The following is a 21,670-nucleotide window of genomic DNA, read 5'->3' on the forward strand; positions in this document are numbered from 1 at the left end:
ATCAAAAAGATTCGGCCATTTCTCTTTATGGAGGCCACTCAGGTTCTTGTCCAGTCACTTCTCATCTCACGGCTGGATGACTATAACTTCATCCTGGCAGGAGCTCCCATGTTCACTATTAAACCCTTGCAGTTCATTCAAAATGCAGCTGCCCACCTGGTTTTCAACGTATCCAAATGCTGCCACATCACCCCACTGCTGCCACATTACCCCACTGCTGCCACATTACCCCACTGCTGCCGCATCATCACCTCACTGCTGAGTTCTCTTTACTGGCTTCCTGTAGCTGCCCACATTCTCTTTAAAACACTGATGCTCGCCTACAAAGCCAAAAATGGACCCCAAGCTACCTTCAAACACTCATTAGACCCTGTTCTGTACCACACAACCTCCGAGCCACTAGTCTCACTCGACTTGATCCTCCACCCAGGACTCGAAGAAGACCGGCATTAAGACTCTTTTCTGTACCAGCACCCATGAGGTAGAACGAGCTTCCCTAAGTGTCTTCAAAATATGATTAAAGACCTTCATCACACATTTACTGAGCATTCAAGCTGAAACTTAACCTGCACTAACTAACTTCTATAGCATCCTAACCCTTACCCAAGTGTTCCACCTATTCCTGTTCTAACAGGGTTACAGCAGATTTGTATTTTTGGGCTGTTACTTAAACTAGGGAAATGTTTAGTGTGGAAGTACTTGTCCTATCGTGAAATTAAATGTTGCATTTCAGTGCTAAATCTTTTCCTCTTCCTCTGCTCTACAGGAAGTGTGAGGCTGGTGGATGGTGGAAGTCGCTGTGCTGGGAGAGTGGAGGTTCTTCATGATGGACAGTGGGGAACAGTGTGTGGTGATGGCTGGGATCTGGTAGATGCTGCAGTGGTGTGTAGAGAGCTGGACTGTGGAGAGGCTGTAGATGCTCCGGCTGATGCTCACTTTGAACGAGGATCAGGACCAATCTGGATGGATGATGTGAGCTGCAATGGGTCAGAATCTACACTGAAGAACTGCAGGTTCAGGGGATAGGGGGTGAATAACTGCGGACATTATGAAGATGCTGGAGTTATCTGCTTAGGTGAACAACTAGTAGTCAAATAAAAAAAATGATGTCATGTTAGTATTAAAATGTATAAATGAATGAATCACTTTTTTATCTGATAAATGTTCATAAATTATCCTGAATTAATTATGTTCAGCTTATTCTTTTTTTAAAATAGATCCTAATAGATTGGTCTAGATCTTAAAATCAGTCTTTTCATTAATATTTCAGAACTCAGACTGGTTGGTGGAGGTTCTCGTTGCTCCGGGAGAGTTGAGGTGCATCATGAGAAGACCTGGACCACAGTGTGTGATGCTGACTTTGACCAGCAGGATGCAGAGGTTGTGTGTCGAGAGCTGGGCTGTGGACTTCCTGTGGAGGTGCTGGGAGCTGCTGCTTTTGGTAGAGGAGAACATCAGGTGTGGACAGAGGAGCTTCAGTGTAGAGGAAACGAGTCTCAGATTCACCTCTGTCAAACATCACCTACCAAACACACCTGCTCCCATTCCAGTGATGTGGGACTGGTGTGTGCTGGTAAGAGATGCATTAATCTTGTTCCTTTGACAGACCACTTTTGTTTTTGCTGGACTGCCACAACAATTACTGATGTTTTCACTAAATGATGCAGAAACCGTGTACTGAGCCGCCGTGAAGGTGGAAACCGTTTACTGTTGAGGGAATAAGCTAACTAGTTAAAACTACAGTAACTCAATCACAACTAGTGATTCATGCTAGTTATAATGACTCAATAAATAATTAAGGACCTTTTTTATTCTGCAGTAGTTTATTTAATCTGATTCATGTTATAATAAGAGATGATTTAGTAATTAATTGATAATTTAATAAAACACCACTTTAAAACAATTGGGTCTGTGTGTAAACCTGGTGCCCCGCCCTGCTCCCCCGTACCGTATTTATTTATATTTGAAAAGAACTCCGTTGGTTGCTCCGCATTCGTCCACCATGTTTGCAGTTTTTTGTAAGAGAAAAGTCAAGCCGCACTAGACGCTCCCTCGTCATTCGGTCAGATTATCACTTAACAATAAAGCACCTCAGTAGTAGCATTAGGAGCGTGTGTGATGAACTAAATTGCTGCCTATGTGGAGAGCTCACCAGGTCTAAAGAAAGACCCAAAGTTTTTACAGTAATATAGTTCATAATTGTTTAGTCCATACTACTTAGGAAATTCAGAATGATTTAGCAATTCAGTAATAAATGAAATAATTAGTAAGTATTTGTAGTGAGATGAAGTTATTCTGATGAGATTTTCTCTTCTCCTCAGATAAAGAATTAAAGTGAATTAATTAAACTAGAGCACTACTGGCATGTTTTTGAATGGAACTACCAGAAATATATATATACATATATACAGGGGTTGGACAAAATAACTGAAACACCTGTCATTTTAGTGTGGGAGGTTTCATGGCTAAATTGGACCAGTCTGGTGGCCAATCTTCATTAATTGCACATTGCACCAGTAAGAGCAGAGTGTGAAGGTTCAATTAGCAGGGTAAGAGCACAGTTTTGCTCAAAATATTTCAATGCACACAACATTATGGGTGACATACCAGAGTTCAAAAGAGGACAAATAGTTGGTGCACGTCTTGCTGGCGCATCTGTGACCAAGACAGCAAGTCTTTGTAATGTATCAAGAGCCACGGTATCCAGGGTAATGTCAGCATACCACCAAGAAGGACAAACCACATCCAACAGGATTAACTGTGGACGCAAGAGGAAGCTGTCTGAAAGGGATGTTCGGGTGCTAACCCGGATCGTATCCAAAAAACATAAAACCACGGCTGCCCAAATCACGGCAGAATTAAATGTGCACCTCGACTCTCCTGTTTCCACCAGAACTGTCCGTCGGGAGCTCCACAGGGTCGATATACACGGCCGGGCTGCTATAGCCAAACCTTTGGTCACTCGTGCCGATGCCAAACGTCGGTTTCAATGGTGCAAGGAGCGCAAATCTTGGGCTGTGGACAATGTGAAACATGTATTGTTCTCTGATGAGTCCACCTTTACTGTTTTCCCCACATCCGGGAGAGTTACGGTGTGGAGAAGCCCCAAAGAAGCGTACCACCCAGACTGTTGCATGCCCAGAGTGAAGCATGGGGGTGGATCAGTGATGGTTTGGGCTGCCATATCATGGCATTCCCTTGGCCCAATACTCGTGCTAGATGGGCGCGTCACTGCCAAGGACTACCGAACCATTCTGGAGGACCATGTGCATCCAATGGCGGTGCCGTGTATCAGGATGACAATGCACCAATACACACAGCAAGACTGGTGAAAGATTGGTTTGATGAACATGAAAGTAAAGTTGAACATCTCCCATGGCCTGCACAGTCACCAGATCTAAATATTATTGAGCCACTTTGGGGTGTTTTGGAGAAGCGAGTCAGGAAACGTTTTCCTCCACCAGCATCACGTAGTGACCTGGCCACTATCCTGCAAGAAGAATGGCTTAAAATCCCTCTGACCACTGTGCAGGACTTGTATATGTCATTTCCAAGACGAATTGACGCTGTATTGGCCGCAAAAGGAGGCCCTACACCATACTAATAAATTATTGTGGTCTAAAACCAGGTGTTTCAGTTATTTTGTCCAACCCCTGTATATGTATATATATATATATATATATATGTATATGTATACAGTGTATCACAAAAGTGAGTACACCCCTCACATTTCTGCAGATATTTAAGTATATCTTTTCATGGGACAACACTGACAAAATGACACTTTGACACAATGAAAAGTAGTCTGTGTGCAGCTTATTTAACAGTGTAAATTTATTCTTCCCTCAAAATAACTCCATATACAGCCATTAATGTCTAAACCACCGGCAACAAAAGTGAGTACACCCCTTAGTGAAAGTTCCTGAAGTGTCAATATTTTGTGTGGCCACCATTATTTCCCAGAACTGCCTTAACTCTCCTGGGCATGGAGTTTACCAGAGCTTCACAGGTTGCCACTGGAATGCTTTTCCACTCCTCCATGACGACATCACGGAGCTGGCGGATATTCGAGACTTTGCGCTCCTCCACCTTCCGCTTGAGGATGCCCCAAAGATGTTCTATTGGGTTTAGGTCTGGAGACATGCTTGGTCAGTCCATCACCTTTACCCTCAGCCTCTTCAATAAAGCAGTGGTCGTCTTAGAGGCGTGTTTGGGGTCATTATTATGCTGGAACACTGCCCTGCGACCCAGTTTCCGGAGGGAGGGGATCATGCTCTGCTTCAGTATTTCACAGTACATATTGGAGTTCATGTGTCCCTCAATGAAATGTAACTCCCCAACACCTGCTGCACTCATGCAGCCCCAGACCATGGCATTCCCACCACCATGCTTGACTGTAGGCATGACACACTTATCTTTGTACACCTCACCTGATTGCCGCCACACATGCTTGAGACAGTCTGAACCAAACAAATTAATCTTGGTCTCATCAGACCATAGGACATGGTTCCAGTAATCCATGTCCTTTGTTGACATGTCTTCAGCAAACTGTTTGCGGGCTTTCTTGTGTAGAGACTTCAGAAGAGGCTTCCTTCTGGGGTGACAGCCATGCAGACCAATTTGATGTAGTGTGCGGCGTATGGTCTGAGCACTGACAGGCTGACCCCCCACCTTTTCAATCTCTGCAGCAATGCTGACAGCACTCCTGCGCCTATCTTTCAAAGACAGCAGTTGGATGTGACGCTGAGCACGTGCACTCAGCTTCTTTGGACGACCAACGCGAGGTCTGTTCTGAGTGGACTCTGCTCTTTTAAAACGCTGGATGATCTTGGCCACTGTGCTGCAGCTCAGTTTCAGGGTGTTGGCAATCTTCTTGTAGCGCAACAATTCGTCTTTTAAGATCCTCAGAGAGTTCTTTGCCATGAGGTGCCATGTTGGAACTTTCAGTGACCAGTATGAGAGAGTGTGAGAGCTGTACTACTAAATTGAACACGCCTGCTCCCTATGCACACCTGAGACCTAGTAACACTAACAAATCACATGACATTTTGGAGGAAAAATGACAAGCAGTGCTCAATTTGGACATTTAGGGGTGTAGTCTCTTAGGGGTGTACTCACTTTTGTTGCCGGTGGTTTAGACATTAATGGCTGTATATTGAGTTATTTTGAGGGAAGAATAAATTTACACTGTTATATAAGCTGCACACAGACTACTTTTCATTGTGTCAAAGTGTCATTTTGTCAGTGTTGTCCCATGAAAAGATATACTTAAATATCTGCAGAAATGTGAGGGGTGTACTCACTTTTGTGATACACTGTATTTATATCAATATTTCTGTATATTTCTGATGGAGTAATGTTCTAAGTCAGTTAGGTTCTATTATCGGGGAATCAAACTCACATCGCTAAATTTGGTTAATACATTTCTTGAACCCTGTAACTATAACATACGCCAGTGTTCAACAAGTACTTAGTAGTAATGATGTGGTATAAGCACGTAGATACAAGATCTCAGGTTTCTATGCAAAGTTGTTCTTAAGTTAGAAGTGAATTGTGGTGGAAACAGGGAAAATGTAGCTTAAAGTGTATAAGAACAAGAAGAGCGCCCTAATTAGTCGTATATACATATACACATGTACAGTGCTATACACGTGTACAGTGCAAAGGGCCTTGCTCAAGGGCCCAACAGTGGCTGCATAGTAGAGCCTGGATTTGAACCAACAATCTTCCGGTTGATAGCCCAAAGCTCTACCCACTAGGCCCCACCTGGGCGTTTTACGGCCCGCAAGCCACATCCGGCCCTTTGGCTGTCCCCAACCGGTCCACATGAGGTCAGTGGCAATAAATGTAGGTATTTATTTACTGAAGTCAGATGTAAAGCTGTTTAAAGATCACAATTTAAATCTGAGGTTTAAATCACTATTACGGTACTAAACACAGAGAGTAATACGAGAACTTCAACAGTGCAGAGCGTCACATCTGAAGCTTCACTAGCTAAACTACAAAAGCAAAAAGGATTAACCTTAGTTAATCTCTCCTTGAGGGTCCGATTCATTCTTTCTACCACACCTGATGATTGTGGATGATAAAAAATATGGAAATGCAGATTGACCTGCACGTACTTACACAGTTTTTGAGTAACTCTGGAAGTAAACGATGTACCTTGATCACTGTCAGTACATTGAGGAAGACCATATCTGGGGAAGATCTCTTGAGCCAAAATTTAGACCACAGTTTCAGTAGCTGTTGGGAAAGCTTCAACACATTTGTAACATCCATCTACTACAACCAGCAGATATTTTATATGGCCGCAATGTGGCATATGTGTACATCAATCTGTAGGTGTGTAAAAGGTTGCTCAGGTGGCGAATACAAAAAACGTTGTTCAATCATCTGTACCACTCCCCTTATTTATATGTGAGAGACTCCAGCACTTTCTAGTTCACAAACATGTTTTTGAAAATCTTCCGGTGTCATGTCGAATATGCCTGGTTGTAAATGCATAACTTGAGCATAATCAGCATGCATGTTATTCAAACAGGTATTGATGGTGAGTCACATATCCGAATCCCATTGATTTCCTTAGAGATAGTAAAGGATTAAGTACATTTTTAAGTTTGGACACAGACATAGGAGTGCTAACAGCAGACAGACTGGGGTGTCATTTTGGTTTCACAGTTTGATTACAATCAGTGCCAACATTCAGAGTTGTGAATTTTTACAATGGGCCACAGCTGCAGGTTGTTTTTGTATGAGTGTATTTGTACTAGGACTTTTTTGGTCATTTTTGTAATTTTTACTATGGCATTTTTCCCAGATCTCATAAAATCATATTCCCAATTAGGATCTCCATATTTGTCTACAATACAAAGTAGCAGTGCACAAATATTTAGGTTAAACAAGCCCTGTTTAGGAAAAGGTCTGAATCCTATATTTTTATTCCAACCATGTAAATTATCTATCCACATTCCTGTTTAAGTACTTTGTCCCAATATATCAAGCCACAGTTTAGGTGTTTCAATTTAGGACAATTATATTTATGTTTTGAATTTTGGGTCACCATTACATACAAGACAATAATTCAGGAAACGACTCCTCTCCCAATAATAATGAAATTACAGAATGATAAAATCTGTAAAATAGAAGTAAAAAGGACAGGAAGAGAGTCTGAGGAAATACACAAAATAAACAAGGATCCTTAAAACTAAACAGAGTAATCAGATAAGCAGCGTTGGAGCTTCCAATCTCTACGTATTCTAAACAGTACTCCCAATGTTGAACAATTTCAACACAATATTTCCTCAAAACAGAGAAACAGAGAAACAGAGAAACAGATCAGTAATCCAGCAGATAAATAATCTTAGAGAAGATCACTTACCTCAGTGATGTCCAAACTTTTTTCTAGGAGGGCCAGATTTTATAATGTGAAAGTGCCAGAGGGCCAACAGTCACTGATGACATTATTTTAAACAATAAAAAATACATATAAATACACTGTTATTTAATCATTTTATTTTCACACAGTGAACAACAACCAAATGTAAGCATTGACATTGTGCTTAAATTATCGGGCTAACTCAGAAATCATGCTTTTCAAATATTTAGATCTAATATTGTGCACTAATAAAACATCAAAACACATACTACTATTTCATAAATCTATTAAGAAAAGTTTTTATTACTGCAATGTGCAGAAACAAGACTGGGAAATAGTGTTCTAAATAACCATTTAAAAACCTGTAAATACCTGAAACAATCAAGTTACCAGACAATATCTTTACTTTGAAAATCAAGTTATCGACTGTAACTATTAAAAAAGTTCAATTGTGTTAATTAATACAGTCCATGTAAACACTTAGTCCATATAAATATCAGATACAGATGTGTTTTTAAAACACTACAAACATCACAAATATAAATTATGTTTACAATTATGTAATTGAATAACCTGAATAAACTGTAGAGATGAAACATTATGCAGTAAACAAGTTTTGCTTCTTTCTTACAGTAGCAGAGTAAAGGGAGGCGGAGATATGCAGTTTTGATGGACAGGTCTAGCAGCCAATGGAGATACTCGTTACAGAGATTGCGTGATTTAATTCATCTTTTAATTAATCATTTTGATATTAGCAGTATATTAGTAGTACTGTATATTTATTCCCACAATCAACACACGTAAAAAAGTGAAAACAAGTCACTTGGGCCACAAGAAATGCAATTTAAGACAGAAGGCGCGGGCCATATAAAATCTAATTAATTGCGGCCTGCAAGCCGGACTTTGGACATGCCTGATTTACCTGGACTAGATTGCCCGCATTCTCCACCATTTGTTAGGGTTTTTTTGTTAGGTCACCCAAAGTCCCGTCCCTTAAACTAATAGAAAGAACTTAACCAAGAGAAGAATCATTTGTTGAATCTTGTGCATGAGGAAAGCAGCCAGACCAGACACCAAATCAAAGTATGAATGCCTCAGTATTTTGAAAGAAAACAGAGTTTTTATAAACACAAGTGAGTGTGTGATGGCTAAACTACATGAAAAAGTTTTAGAGAGAAGGAGAGTTTTGATCAACAAGAACAAAACAATGTTCAGAACTGCATGCTCAGCTTGTACGTGGTGAGAAATGCAGAGATACGAGGCCTAATACCATAAGTATATGGACATAAGTGTAACTAAGATCTAAAAATAAGAGCTATTGTAGAGTTTGATGTTGTTAGGAAGAGAAAAGTGGGAGGAGTTTATTGAGTCTCTTCCTCTGCTCTACAGGAAGTGTGAGGCTGGTGGATGGTGGAAGTCGCTGTGCTGGGAGAGTGGAGGTTCTTCATGATGGACAGTGGGGAACAGTGTGTCACTGGCACTGGGATATGAAAGATGCTGCAGTGGTGTGTAGAGAGCTGGACTGTGGGGATCCAGTAGATGCTATGGGTTATGCTCACTTTGGACCAGGATCAGGACCAGTCTGGATGGATGATGTAGATTGCAGTGGAGTGGAATCTACACTGAAGAACTGTGGATCAGCCGGATGGGGGAACCATTATTGTGATCATGATAAAGATGCTGCAGTTCTCTGCTCAGGTAAACTGCTGGTAGCTGTAACTTTTAAAAGTCAATTACAGGTCCTTCTCAAAAAATTAGCATATTGTGATAAAGTTCATTATTTTCCATAATGTAATGATAAAAATTAAACTTTCATATATTTTAGATTCATTGCACACCAACTGAAATATTTCAGGTCTTTTATTGTTTTAATACTGATGATTTTGGCATACAGCTCATGAAAACCAAAAATTCCTATCTCAAAAAATTAGCATATTTCATCCGACCAATAAAAGAAAAGTGTTTTTAATACAAAAAAAGTAAACCTTCAAATAATTATGTTCAGTTATGCACTCAATACTTGGTCGGGAATCCTTTTGCAGAAATGACTGCTTCAATGCGGCGTGGCATGGAGGCAATCAGCCTGTGGCACTGCTGAGGTGTTATGGAGGCCCAGGATGCTTCGATAGCGGCCTTAAGCTCATCCAGAGTGTTGGGTCTTGTGTCTCTCAACTTTCTCTTCACAATATCCCACAGATTCTCTATGGGGTTCAGGTCAGGAGAGTTGGCAGGCCAATTGAGCACAGTAATACCATGGTCAGTAAACCATTCACCAGTGGTTTTGGCACTGTGAGCAGGTGCCAGGTCGTGCTGAAAAATGAAATCTTCATCTCCATAAAGCTTTTCAGCAGATGGAAGCATGAAGTGCTCCAAAATCTCCTGATAGCTAGCTGCATTGACCCTGCCCTTGATAAAACACAGTGGACCAACACCAGCAGCTGACATGGCACCCCAGACCATCACTGACTGTGGGTACTTGACACTGGACTTCAGGCATTTTGGCATTTCCTTCTCCCCAGTCTTCCTCCAGACTCTGGCACCTTGATTTCCGAAAACAGTACTTTGGACCACTGAGCAACAGTCCAGTGCTGCTTCTCTGTAGCCCAGGTCAGGCGCTTCTGCCGCTGTTTCTGGTTCAAAAGTGGCTTGACCTGGGGAATGCGGCACCTGTAGCCCATTTCCTGCACACGCCTGTGCACGGTGGCTCTGGATGTTTCTACTCCAGACTCAGTCCACTGCTTCCGCAGGTCCCCCAAGGTCTGGAATCGGCCCTTCTCCACAATCTTCCTCAGGGTCCGGTCACCTCTTCTCGTTGTGCAGCGTTTTCTGCCACACTTTTTCCTTCCCACAGACTTCCCACTGAGGTGCCTTGATACAGCACTCTGGGAACAGCCTATTCGTTCAGAAATTTCTTTCTGTGTCTTACCCTCTTGCTTGAGGGTGTCAATGATGGCCTTCTGGACAGCAGTCAGGTCGGCAGTCTTACCCATGATTGCAGTTTTGAGTAATGAACCAGGCTGGGAGTTTTTAAAAGCCTCAGGAATCTTTTGCAGGTGTTTAGAGTTAATTCGTTGATTCAGATGATTAGGTTAATAGCTCGTTTAGAGAACCTTTTCATGATATGCTAATTTTTTTAGATAGGAATTTTGGGTTTTCATGAGCTGTATGCCAAAATCATCAGTATTAAAACAATAAAAGACCTGAAATATTTCAGTTGGTGTGCAATGAATCTAAAATATATGAAAGTTTAATTTTTATCATTACATTATGGAAAATAATGAACTTTATCACAATATGATAATTTTTTGAGAAGGACCTGTATATCAGTTTCACAATGTACCAGTTTAATTATAATAATTAATAAAACAATTTTCAGCCATAAATGTTAAAATATATCTCAGTTCTTTAATTAATATTTCAGGAGTCAGACTGGTTGGTGGTTCTCGTTGCTTTGGAAGAGTGGAGTTGCATCATGGGAAGACCTGGTACACAGTGTGTGATGCTGACTTTGACCAGCAGGATGCAGAGGTTGTGTGTCGAGAGCTGGGCTGTGGACTTCCTGTGGAGGTGCTGGGAGCTGCTGCTTTTGGTAGAGGAGAACATCAGGTGTGGACAGAGGAGCTTCAGTGTAGAGGAAACGAGTCTGCAGTTTACTCCTGTCCACGATCATCTACACAAAAGCACAACTGCTCTCATTCCAGTGATGTGGAACTGGTGTGTACTGGTAAGAGAACAATTAACTGATCTTGTTCCTCTGAGAGACTGAACTGCTTTTGTTTCTGCTGGACTGCAACATGACAAAATATGTATTTTTATTTTATTATTATTTAAAATTCAATTTAATTCAGCTAGAAGCTGCTGATTTGTGAAATTCACCTCAATAGTTTATACTGTTTACAAAAACTATGCAAAAACATAAATCCCCAGTGAATTAATATAATTAATATCTTCTTTACCATCAATCCACAACTAATCACTCAGAATGATGAAGTGAAAACATGCCTTTAGAGTTTTTTAACTAAAGTATTCATTTTTGCCCTTGTGCTTCAAATTGTGGTCAGGTGCGTCCTGTTTGCTTTGATGATCCCTGACAGAACTAGAACTGCACAATAGAGTTCACTTGTTGCTACTTGAATTCACTGAACATAGTTTGGGAAGGCACATAAGGGCCCCTATTTTACACTGCATTGCCAGGACAAAAAATATATCATGAAGCCCAAAGGACTGTCAGTGGATCCCCTTAAAAACTGTGGCAAGACTTAGGGTAGGGTCAGGGCAAAGATATAAAACATATCCAAGGCTTTGAGTGTTTCCAGTACCATAGTGGGTATCTGTGAGAAGCCACTGCTGGCTGGTGTAAAGGAAGACAGCAACTGCTCCTACGTTGGAGGGAATGCTGCTAGTCTGCAGCTCTCCTTGTCTGGTAGGAGGGCAAGTCACAAAAGGATTGCAGGGAATTATAGATAAAATATTTCATGTTTTATTCAATCAACTTTTATTTAGTATATAAACACTCATCCTAAATTTGATGACTGCAACCTCCTCCAAAAAGTTGGAACAGGGCTTGTTTACCACTGTGTTACATCACCTACATTTCCTTTTAATAACATTCTGTAATGGTTTGGGAACTAAAGACTTGTTTTGTTCAGCTGCTCAACATTCCAGGATCTCCGTTCTTGTATGGTGCACTTCATAATTTTCCACAGGTTACCTATGCCACTGGCACTAACACATTCCCATAACATGGTTTTGTGTAGTAGAGTACTAACTTGCATTTGTAGATGCAGCAACAAACTGATAAGGGTTTTCCGAAGTAATACGAGCCCATGTAATTATGTTCATTACAGCAGCATGTTTTTAATGCAGGGTTTGAAAGTCATTTAATTTTTGTTTTTATTAAACTCTGCCCATTATACAGAGATTTCATTGGATTTTCTGAATCTTTTAATAAAGTATTATAGATGCTGAAATCCCAAAATTCCTTGCAGTTGTACATTGAGAAACATTGAGATTTTAAACTGTTGCAGTATTCACTTACACAGATTTTTGTAGAGTGGTGACACTTGACTCATTCTTTGCTTGTCTTTTGTTGATGCTTCATTTACCCAATCATGACAGCATCACCTGTTTACCTGTGTACAGGAACTATGAGGCTGGTGAATGGTGGAGGTCGCTGTGCTGGGAGAGTGGAGGTTCTTCATGATGGACGGTGGGGAACAGTGTGTGATGATGACTGGGACGTGGTAGATGCTGCAGTGGTGTGTAGAGAGCTGGACTGTGGAGAGGCTGTAGCTGCACTGAGTTTTGGTCACTTTGGACCAGGATCAGGACCAATCTGGTTGGATGATGTACAGTGTAGAGGATCAGAATCTACACTAAAGAACTGTAGATCAGCAGGATGGGGGGAGAGTGACTGTGGTCATGATGAAGATGCTGGAGTTGTGTGTTCAGGTAAACTGCTGTTCATCAGAACTTTAGTAAAAACATCAGGACCAAAATGCAGATTTAAATCAGAACAATTGATAGGATTTTAATTATTGTCTTATACAATGGATTGATACTTCAATTATGGATTGATATTTTAAAAAGTTACACTGTTTCATATATCAAGTTAATAGATTTTTATACCTTTTTATTAACCCAAAATAGAGGAAATAGGCTGTAACATTCAGTGCTCATTAAACTGTGAAACGGGATGCTGCTGTGCGACCTATTTTGTCTAGCTGATGTACTCCAGGTGGAAGTTTTCCTTCAAGTATCACAACTTTTTTATCGTCTTTGTTAGTGTATTAGCTGGCACACCTTTTTTCTCCTGAAGATCTTGGTGGGTTTAGGCCTCACATGATGCAAGTCCTGGGAGAGCAGAATGACCCAGTAGGGGCCCAGTGTCCCATTTTCGTCTGCTGGTGTGCAGAGAAAGCACGAGTAGTGTGTTTTGGGTGTCCATCTGTTCAGAGCCAACATGAGGCAGCACTGAAAGTTATCTTACTGTCATATTGTGATGTCCAGTTCTTAATATGCACTCATTTATTGTCCACATTTCTCCATAGCAGGTTGCAGACATTGTTCTTTATTCCTTTGTATTTATCAATTGTATTTATTGTTTGTACGTATTTATTATTTGAAACTCTCCCCATTTATTTCACAGCTTTTAGCCACAGCATTATTATACCTTGGATTGAAAATCTGTACATGGGTTTTGTTTTCCTTCGAGCGAGCCATGTCTGTCCCTGTTACAAAACTGATCTTTATTTATGATTGTAAATCATATTTATGATTTTGTAAATCTAATATTTACAAAATATTATTTTAATCAACACAGGACACAGAAAGTCCAGACTTGCTGAAGGTCCTCACCGATGCTCCGGGAGAGTCGAGGTGCATCATGGGAAGACCTGGACCACAGTGTGTGATGCTGACTTTGACCAGCAGGATGCAGAGGTTGTGTGTCGAGAGCTGGACTGTGGACTTCCTGTGGAGGTGCTGGGAGCTGCTGCTTTTGGTAGAGGAGAACATCAGGTGTGGACAGAGGAGCTTCAGTGTAGAGGAAATGAGTTTGATATTACCTTCTGCACAATTTCACCTACCAACCTCACCTGCTCCCATTCCAGTGATGTGGGATTAATCTGTTCTGGTGAAGTATCATGATTTATTTCTCAGTCTCAGTGTCACTGTTAATCACATTTCCTTCATCACTGAGCTCTCAGTTGTTTGTTCAGGTCACACTGAGGCTCGGCTGGTGGACGGTCCAGACTCCTGTTCTGGTCGAGTGGAGCTCCAGTACCTCAGTGATTGGGGAACAGTTTGTGCTGGAAGCTGGAACATGAAAGCTGCCAGTGTCGTCTGTGCCCAGCTGAATTGTGGGAGTGCTGTGGCTGTTCTGAAGGCCGACCGGTTTTGGGAGGGGAGCGTCCAGATCTGGTCTGATGTGTTTGATTGTAAGGGGAACGAGACCCACCTGTCCCAATGTCCAGTCTCATCATGGAGTCGAGCTGCATGCTCTCATAAACAGGATGCTGGAGTTATCTGTACTGGTGAGATGTTAAAGTGGTGTAGGACCTGTTTATGAAGAAACTGTGTTTCCTTATTGAACCTTGATTTATTGTTTCTCTTCAGGTTCCTCTCTGGCGTTTCATGATGGGCGAGTGAGGTTAACAGGAGGAAGTGAGTGTCAGGGGGAGGTGGAGGTTTATTTTGGACAGGACTGGAGGAAGGTTCTCCTGGACTCCTGGAGTCTGGCTGAGTCCTCTGTGCTCTGCAGACAGCTGGGCTGTGGATCTGTGCTGAACTTCAGCTCCTCTCCATCCACTACTGAACACAACCACACGTGTGGAACAGCTTTCAATTGCTTTGGAAGTGAAGAACATCTGGGGAACTGCAGCAGTGCAAAACCTGCTAACTGCAGCTCCAGAGAACTGCTGTCCATCACCTGCTCTGGTAAGCAGTGCATATTAAATAAAAATAAAGAATATATATAAGTCACACCTCACATCAGTTTAAATGTTTCATGTGTGTGTGTGTTTGTGTCTGTGTGTGTGTGTGTGTGTGTGTGTAGGTGTTAATAACCCAGCCCACAACTCCATCAGGCTGGTTGGTTCTGGTGGAGACTGTGCAGGAAGGCTGGAGGTTTTCCACAGTGGTTCATGGGGAACAGTGTGTGGTGACTTGTGGGATATTAAAGATGCCCAGGTGGTTTGCAGAGAACTACAGTGTGGTGTGGCCCTCAGTACCCACATACCAGCCTGGTTTGGTCCTGGAACTGGGTCCATATTGCTGAATAAGGTGGAGTGTGAGGGGAATGAGACGTCCCTATGGAACTGCAGATTTAAGATCTGTGAGGAGAATGAATGTGGACACCAAGAGGACGTCGGGGTGGTGTGTTCAGGTACTGTGTGCTATGTAATTTATATTCTGTATCATTTGTAATTTAGTTTTTAAGTCTAACATAAAATATTCGTTCTGCTTTTAACAGAGTTTAATGAGTTTCGACTCACTGAGGGCTGTACAGGGAGTCTCCAAGTTTTCTACAATGGAACCTGGGGTAACGTGTGTGATAGTGTTAATGAAATAACGGCAAGTTTAGTCTGTCAAGAGCTGAACTGTGGAAGAACTGGAACTGATTACTATGCACCAGCAAGACTGGAATCTGTTTATGACTGGCTGGATGATCTGCGCTGTAGGAAACATGATGTAGCTCTAAGAAATTGTCCATCATCATGGGGGCAGAACAAGTGTAATCGTGTTGCTCAGATTACCTGCTCAGGTATAAAGAACTGAATTGAGAAGCTACAGAATTAATTTAACCACTGTTTAAAATCCATAATCTTATAATAATTAATGTTCATCCAACTTACAGGAAAGAAAGAAGATCTGGTACATCAGGACCATCTGACATGCTTCACATTTCCTCACCAGAAACAGTGTTCAAGTTAGAACATCAAATCACTTCTGTATCTAATTAATCAGAACATTAATAACCATTTATATTTTTCCATTATATTTACAATTATGGCATTTAGCAGACATTTTTATCTAGGATGACATACAGTTGTAGATAATTACAGAGCAAGAAATTAAGGGTTAAAGTTTTTGCTTAAGGGCCCAGTAGTGGCAACTTGGTGGTGGTGGGGCTTGAATCAGCAATATTTTGATTATTAGTCCAGTACCTTAAACTCTGAGCTACCACTGCCCATAATAATCATATTACTGCTGTGTATTGTTGTGTGATTTGTGTATTGTTGTGTGATTTGTGTATTGTTGTGTGATTTGTGTAATGTTGTGTGATGTGTGTGTGGTGTAGATCACCTGCCTCTCAGGCTGATTGGAGGAAAGGGAAGCTGCTCTGGAAGGCTGGAGGTTTATTATGATGCTACATGGGGAAGCGTTTGTGATAATCAGTGGGACATCAGAGATGCTCAGGTGGTCTGCAGGCAGCTGAGCTGTGGTGGAGCACTGAGTGCTGATAGGAACGCTACCTTTGGTGCTGGTGAAGGAACCATCTGGCTGAACAGAGTGAAGTGTAGAGGAGACGAGATTCACCTGTGGAACTGTCATCATTCCCTGAAGTACCAGACAGACTGCACCCACAAACAGGATGCTGGAGTCACATGTGCAGGTCAGAGGGGTGGGATTACTTTTAGGAATAAAATCCAATTACAGTTTTATCTCTTTTATTACTAAATATAAAAGGTCTGTTAAATTTCTGTTAATGTAGAGATATCAGCATCCTCTATTACTACACCCACAACAACCACCATCATCACCGAAGCAGGTAAAGTATTTTACTTTCTATCATCTATACACACGTTAATAATAATAAACTCTGTTATGATCTACAAAAATATCCTTTATATTTAAATTGCAGGGCAACAAACAATGAAAAGAACAGCCAATCCAGAGCCTCCATCAGCAGCTGCTCTATCCACCCCTCCACTGGCCCTGATCCTGCTGGGAACGCTGCTCTTCCTGGCCTTAGTGCTTCTGGTTGTGATGTTTTTCCAGAACAGAGGACTCAGGAGAGGTAGGAACATTCAGAGATTTAATCCTGCTTCAGTTACTGAACATTTACCTCCCTGTCTCAGTCCTACACTGGTTTAGATTTTACTAACATAGTCATAATACCCGTTCCTGAAACTGGGCCTTGTTGAGGCAGAAAGGTTTGTGTTGTGACCTCCAGGGCTGTCGTACGTCTTCTTATTGGGAGCACTGTAACGTGGCTTGTTGTACTAAAGCAATAAGTGATAATTGTGGGCAGTACAGAGACACTAATGAGCAGTACAGAGCTCTTATAACCAGTACAGAGACACTAAAGAGCAGTACAGAGCTCTTATAACCAGTACAGAGACACTAATGACCAGTACAGATCTCTTATAACCAGTACAGAGACACTAATGACCAGTAATAAAGTAGATAAATTTAGTGCTTCTATGTCGTACTTTTAGTACATTCAGACCCGTTACTCTTTTTTTTACGTGAAGCTTTTCCGACACCCCTGTGAAGTGGATTCAGAACCCAGAGCTGCAGAACCAGCACACGTGAAGTAAATCCAGTTAAACACAGATACATGTGGAGCTATTAGACTGGGTTTTATGGTTATTTCACACAGATGTTTGTTCGTATCGTGGAACTTTAGTGTTTTATCTCTCGAGTCGAGCACCAAGCAAATCGGTTATTTGTGCCGAGAGTCGCGTTGAGAGTGAAACACAAAACGCTTCTCATATGATGCACTAAGGAAGCAACAATGGTGACAAACACGAGGAACGGAGTCGCCGTCTACGTCTTCTTATCACCAATAGCTGTTTGATGCTTTTTGCATAAAAACAAACATCTGTAACAGCAGCACAAATCCCCACAGGTAACCTAAACGCTCCACCATCATGTTACTTTTTACTTTCTTTATGTAACACCCACCGGTGATGACGCAGGCCTGGTTCTTAAAATTGGTGGAAACGCGGCCGATTCGAAGAAACCCAAACACAACTGGTTCAGGAACCAGAGTTCTTTTAATGGAAAAGCAGTAAATGTGTCTTCGACTCTCAGAGAGGGCAGTGGTAGCTCAGTGGTTAAGATATTGGACTAGTAATTATAAGGTTGCCGGTTCAAGCCTCACCACCACCACTGTTGGGCCCCTGAGCAAGGTCCTTAACCCTCAATTGCTCAAAAATGTATTCAGTCATAATTGTAATAAGTGAATCCCACAAGGCTCAATCCTGAGTACTCTGTTCTTTGTGAGCGACCACTTTTTGCTCTCTCTCCCTTATCAGGTCTGTATAAGATCAAGTCTCTATCTGAGGGAGTCTATGAGGAGATCAACCAAAAACACCAGAGTAGAAGAGCTAGACTCTCCAGTAAAAGAGGTAGGTCATATATATGGCATAATTTGGGCATGTCTTAAAATGACATTTGAAAAAAATGGAGGGAAACGGATACATTGGATTTGAAATGATTTATTTTATTTGTAGGATGTTAAGAAAGGAAAGTTTATGTAAAACAACAGACAGATGAAGGTTTGTTGTTGATCTGCTGTTCTGAACTCGTCTCATGACTGTTCTTCTCTTCTCAACAGGAAGTCTCCTCTCTGAATCACAGCATTCTGGGTATGAAGACGTGGATGAGGAGCTTCTCTCAGGTAAAAGATCTGGAGGGTGGATTTGTTGAACTATGTTCCACAAAGAAAATTTAAAAGAATAAATTGTTTATCATTAATCCTGACACGTTGATTTTGGTGTCTGGGAAGCATCGTGGTAGCCCTCACAGCTTTTCCTTTCATCATGAAAATCCTCAGTGAATCAAGTTTGTTTTTTTCCTTCAGAAAAATCTGGGTCTGGAGATAAAGTCGAGTATTATGATGATGCCGTCACAACTAATGACCTGATAAGTTGGTATCTGTTAATGATCACATGATTTTATTGTTTTATATTGAAGATTGTGAGAGATAACTAGGCTGTATGTGCAAATGTTCTGCTTTTATATAATGAAGCTGATACAGCTAGAGGCGACACAGCAGAGGAATATGATGATGCCGTCACTGCTGGATCGATTCCTGAAAACATACCTGGTAATCGCTTTGATTGTTAATGTGTTTATATAATCTAGATGGATTAATGGAAATGTGTTGTAAGTATTTAGATCCCAATTAATCAGTTGCTGAAACTGTTATTCCCCTAAAAGCCACATTGGATAAAGTGATATGAAAGTTTTCAGTAATGAGAGATGATAAACACAGAGGTTTCTAGGGTTTGTATTATTCAGACTAACTAATCTGTCCAACAGCGACGCCCTCTGCAGGTTGAAGTGGGCATGACAGCCTGGGTTGTTAGACTATCTCCTTCTTAGGAATGGCCCTAGACCAGGGGTGGGCGAAATTTTTGGCTCAAGGGCCACACTGGGCTTTAATATGTGACATACGGGCCGGACCATTAGCAGATGGGGGGTAAACTAATATAAATTATCAGTCAAAGAATGAAATGTCTGTGTGTATAGATGATAAACCCGACTTTAACGAAGGTCGGTAGAGTTTGGAGTGTGCTATCTATTGGAATCAAGTGAAATGCAGGGTATTGCATAAAAGGCAAAATTAATGCGGTCTTTAGGACAAATCTGTAAATACTAAACATGTTAAATTAAACAGTGTAACGGGCTGTATGTAGTTTGCCCACCACTGCCCTAGACTTTCCTAATCCAGTTGCAGCAGAACATCCTGAGTTCATAGTTCAAGATCAGGTCCTGAATTGTTATAGGCCGGGAACCCATGTTCCATATTCCTGGCGGAGACCTGACAGGCTGCCACAAATGTTCTCACCTCTTTTTCCAATGTGGCTTAAGAGAAACACATCTGTACAAATTTCTGGGTCCAGTCAAGCCCTGGGTGCTTTAAAAAGAGTGACCGATGCGGTACATAGCTTGGCTAATAGCACAGCTAAGATTCAAACCAAGATTTCTGTGGTGGTGTGCTGGAGTAATAGACCGCTGCTACAACCAAGCACCTGGGTGAAGTAATAACTGTAAATAGGTAATAAATTATTCAGAAATAATATATAATATTTACTAAATGTGTTTTAACCCTTCACCCAAAACAATTAACTTAAAAATCAGTGCAGTAGATGGGATGAGTCTTTCAAAATTTGATCCTCTATTTTTATGTGATTTAGGTGATACGAGGAGAGTGGACACACCAGAGGACTATGATGATGTGATGACTGCTGGACTGATCCCTGATAACGTAGCCGGTGAGCTTCTGTTTAGTGATTTCTTTTAGAAAGCTGTAGAAATGAATCCTCCATACTGTAAAGAACTTTGTACACTGGTTCTGCTGTAGTGTGTTTATATTTATAAAGATCTAGAGGGAGGATTTTTACATTCACTACACTTTATAAGATCAGAATTCATGTGATGAAAATGGAATCATTAAATCCACTGTGATTGGAGAGATTCCTGTAGAGCATTTGTGGAGCTTTACTGGCCCCCTGTAACTTTAAGAATTGGTACCTCAGTAAAGTTGAAATCTGGGTGTTTTGGTGTAGAGGACGAAGCTGAGAATTATGATGACGCCATAACAGCTGATCAGAAGTCCCAGATCATGACAGGTAGGACAATAATATCACAATATTGTAACTTCAAGCATGAAAAGAGTTCTGAACCACATCATGACTGATTTCATGGTATTGATCTCTACATTTGGGCAGAAGAAACACCACCAGAGGACCATGATGATGATGCTGTTACCATGGAAACAAAGCCAAACTTGATAACAGGTCTGTTTCTCTGAGGAAATGAATTTGAAACTGAAGCATCAATGCAGTAAGAATTCAGTTGAGTTTCTTAATGCCATCATCATTTCTCTTCTCATGTTGCTCTAATAGAGGAATCAGAGGACTATGATGATGTGATGGGTGCTGAACAGGAAGTAGGAGGTGCAGAAGGTGGGTTGGTTTAGCTCCATGGCTGTGTGTGAAATGTGCATGATTAAGGAGGATGGAGTAAATGTTGTAAATAAAGTGAACAGGCAGCAGAGTGAAAGTTTGCTTCCATTATTGATCATCTATGAGGAACATTTCAGCCTCCTCCTGATTTTAAACACCTCAATTTACTCATTTTACAGATTATGATGACGTGGAGGAGGAGCCTCAGAGAGACCCAGACCATGTGACCCAGAGACGCCACCCAATGTCTTTGTTCAGGAAATGACATCATAACATCTCTAACCTCAGGAAATGATTTTCTAACAGCTTCAGCTCCTGATATTTTATTCATCTGAATCTTTGTTGATCTCATTGTTGAACATTTCAGTCGAGCACGGGGGGTAAAAACGTCCCCAAATTTTGTTTTACATTCTGTAACCAAACCAGCTACAGTGCGCTAACACAAAGATCCAGCTGATAAAAGTCATCAGAATTACTGTGGTTTTATTTTTATATCTTTTTATTTTGTATTTTTTATGTTTGTTAAATTCCTGAAGCTTTTTTTACATTTTTAGAAAGAAAAATGAAGTTGCTGTAAATGTAATTAAACTTGTGACTTTTTATCGTTTAGTTTTTTAAAGGTGCACAGATTAATATTCTGATCTGATTGTATCTGCCAAATGTAATTCCTAGCTAAAATTAGGTTATTAATATTGTATTGTTTAGGTTTTTTTATTTTTTAAGTTGTTTAATATTTTTATAGCTGCGGTGAACTAAAAGTGTATTTTTATACTGCTTAAAATAAAAATGATTTGATTATTAAGAATACAATTTGCTGATCTGTGTACTGAATTATTTTATAGCATTATAGAATAATTTTGGTCATTTAAATGAA

The 21,670-nt window shown here is 40.9% G+C and overlaps 1 pseudogene; it reads left to right on the forward strand.

The window, feature by feature from the left end:
* LOC134331075 (scavenger receptor cysteine-rich type 1 protein M130-like) overlaps window positions 1-21,323 on the forward strand; it is a 24,036-nt pseudogene extending 2,713 nt beyond the window's left edge.
* The last annotated feature ends 347 nt before the right edge of the window (window positions 21,324-21,670 follow it).

This window comes from Trichomycterus rosablanca, chromosome 1 (assembly GCF_030014385.1).
Source record: "Trichomycterus rosablanca isolate fTriRos1 chromosome 1, fTriRos1.hap1, whole genome shotgun sequence".
NCBI lineage: Eukaryota > Metazoa > Chordata > Actinopteri > Siluriformes > Trichomycteridae > Trichomycterus > Trichomycterus rosablanca.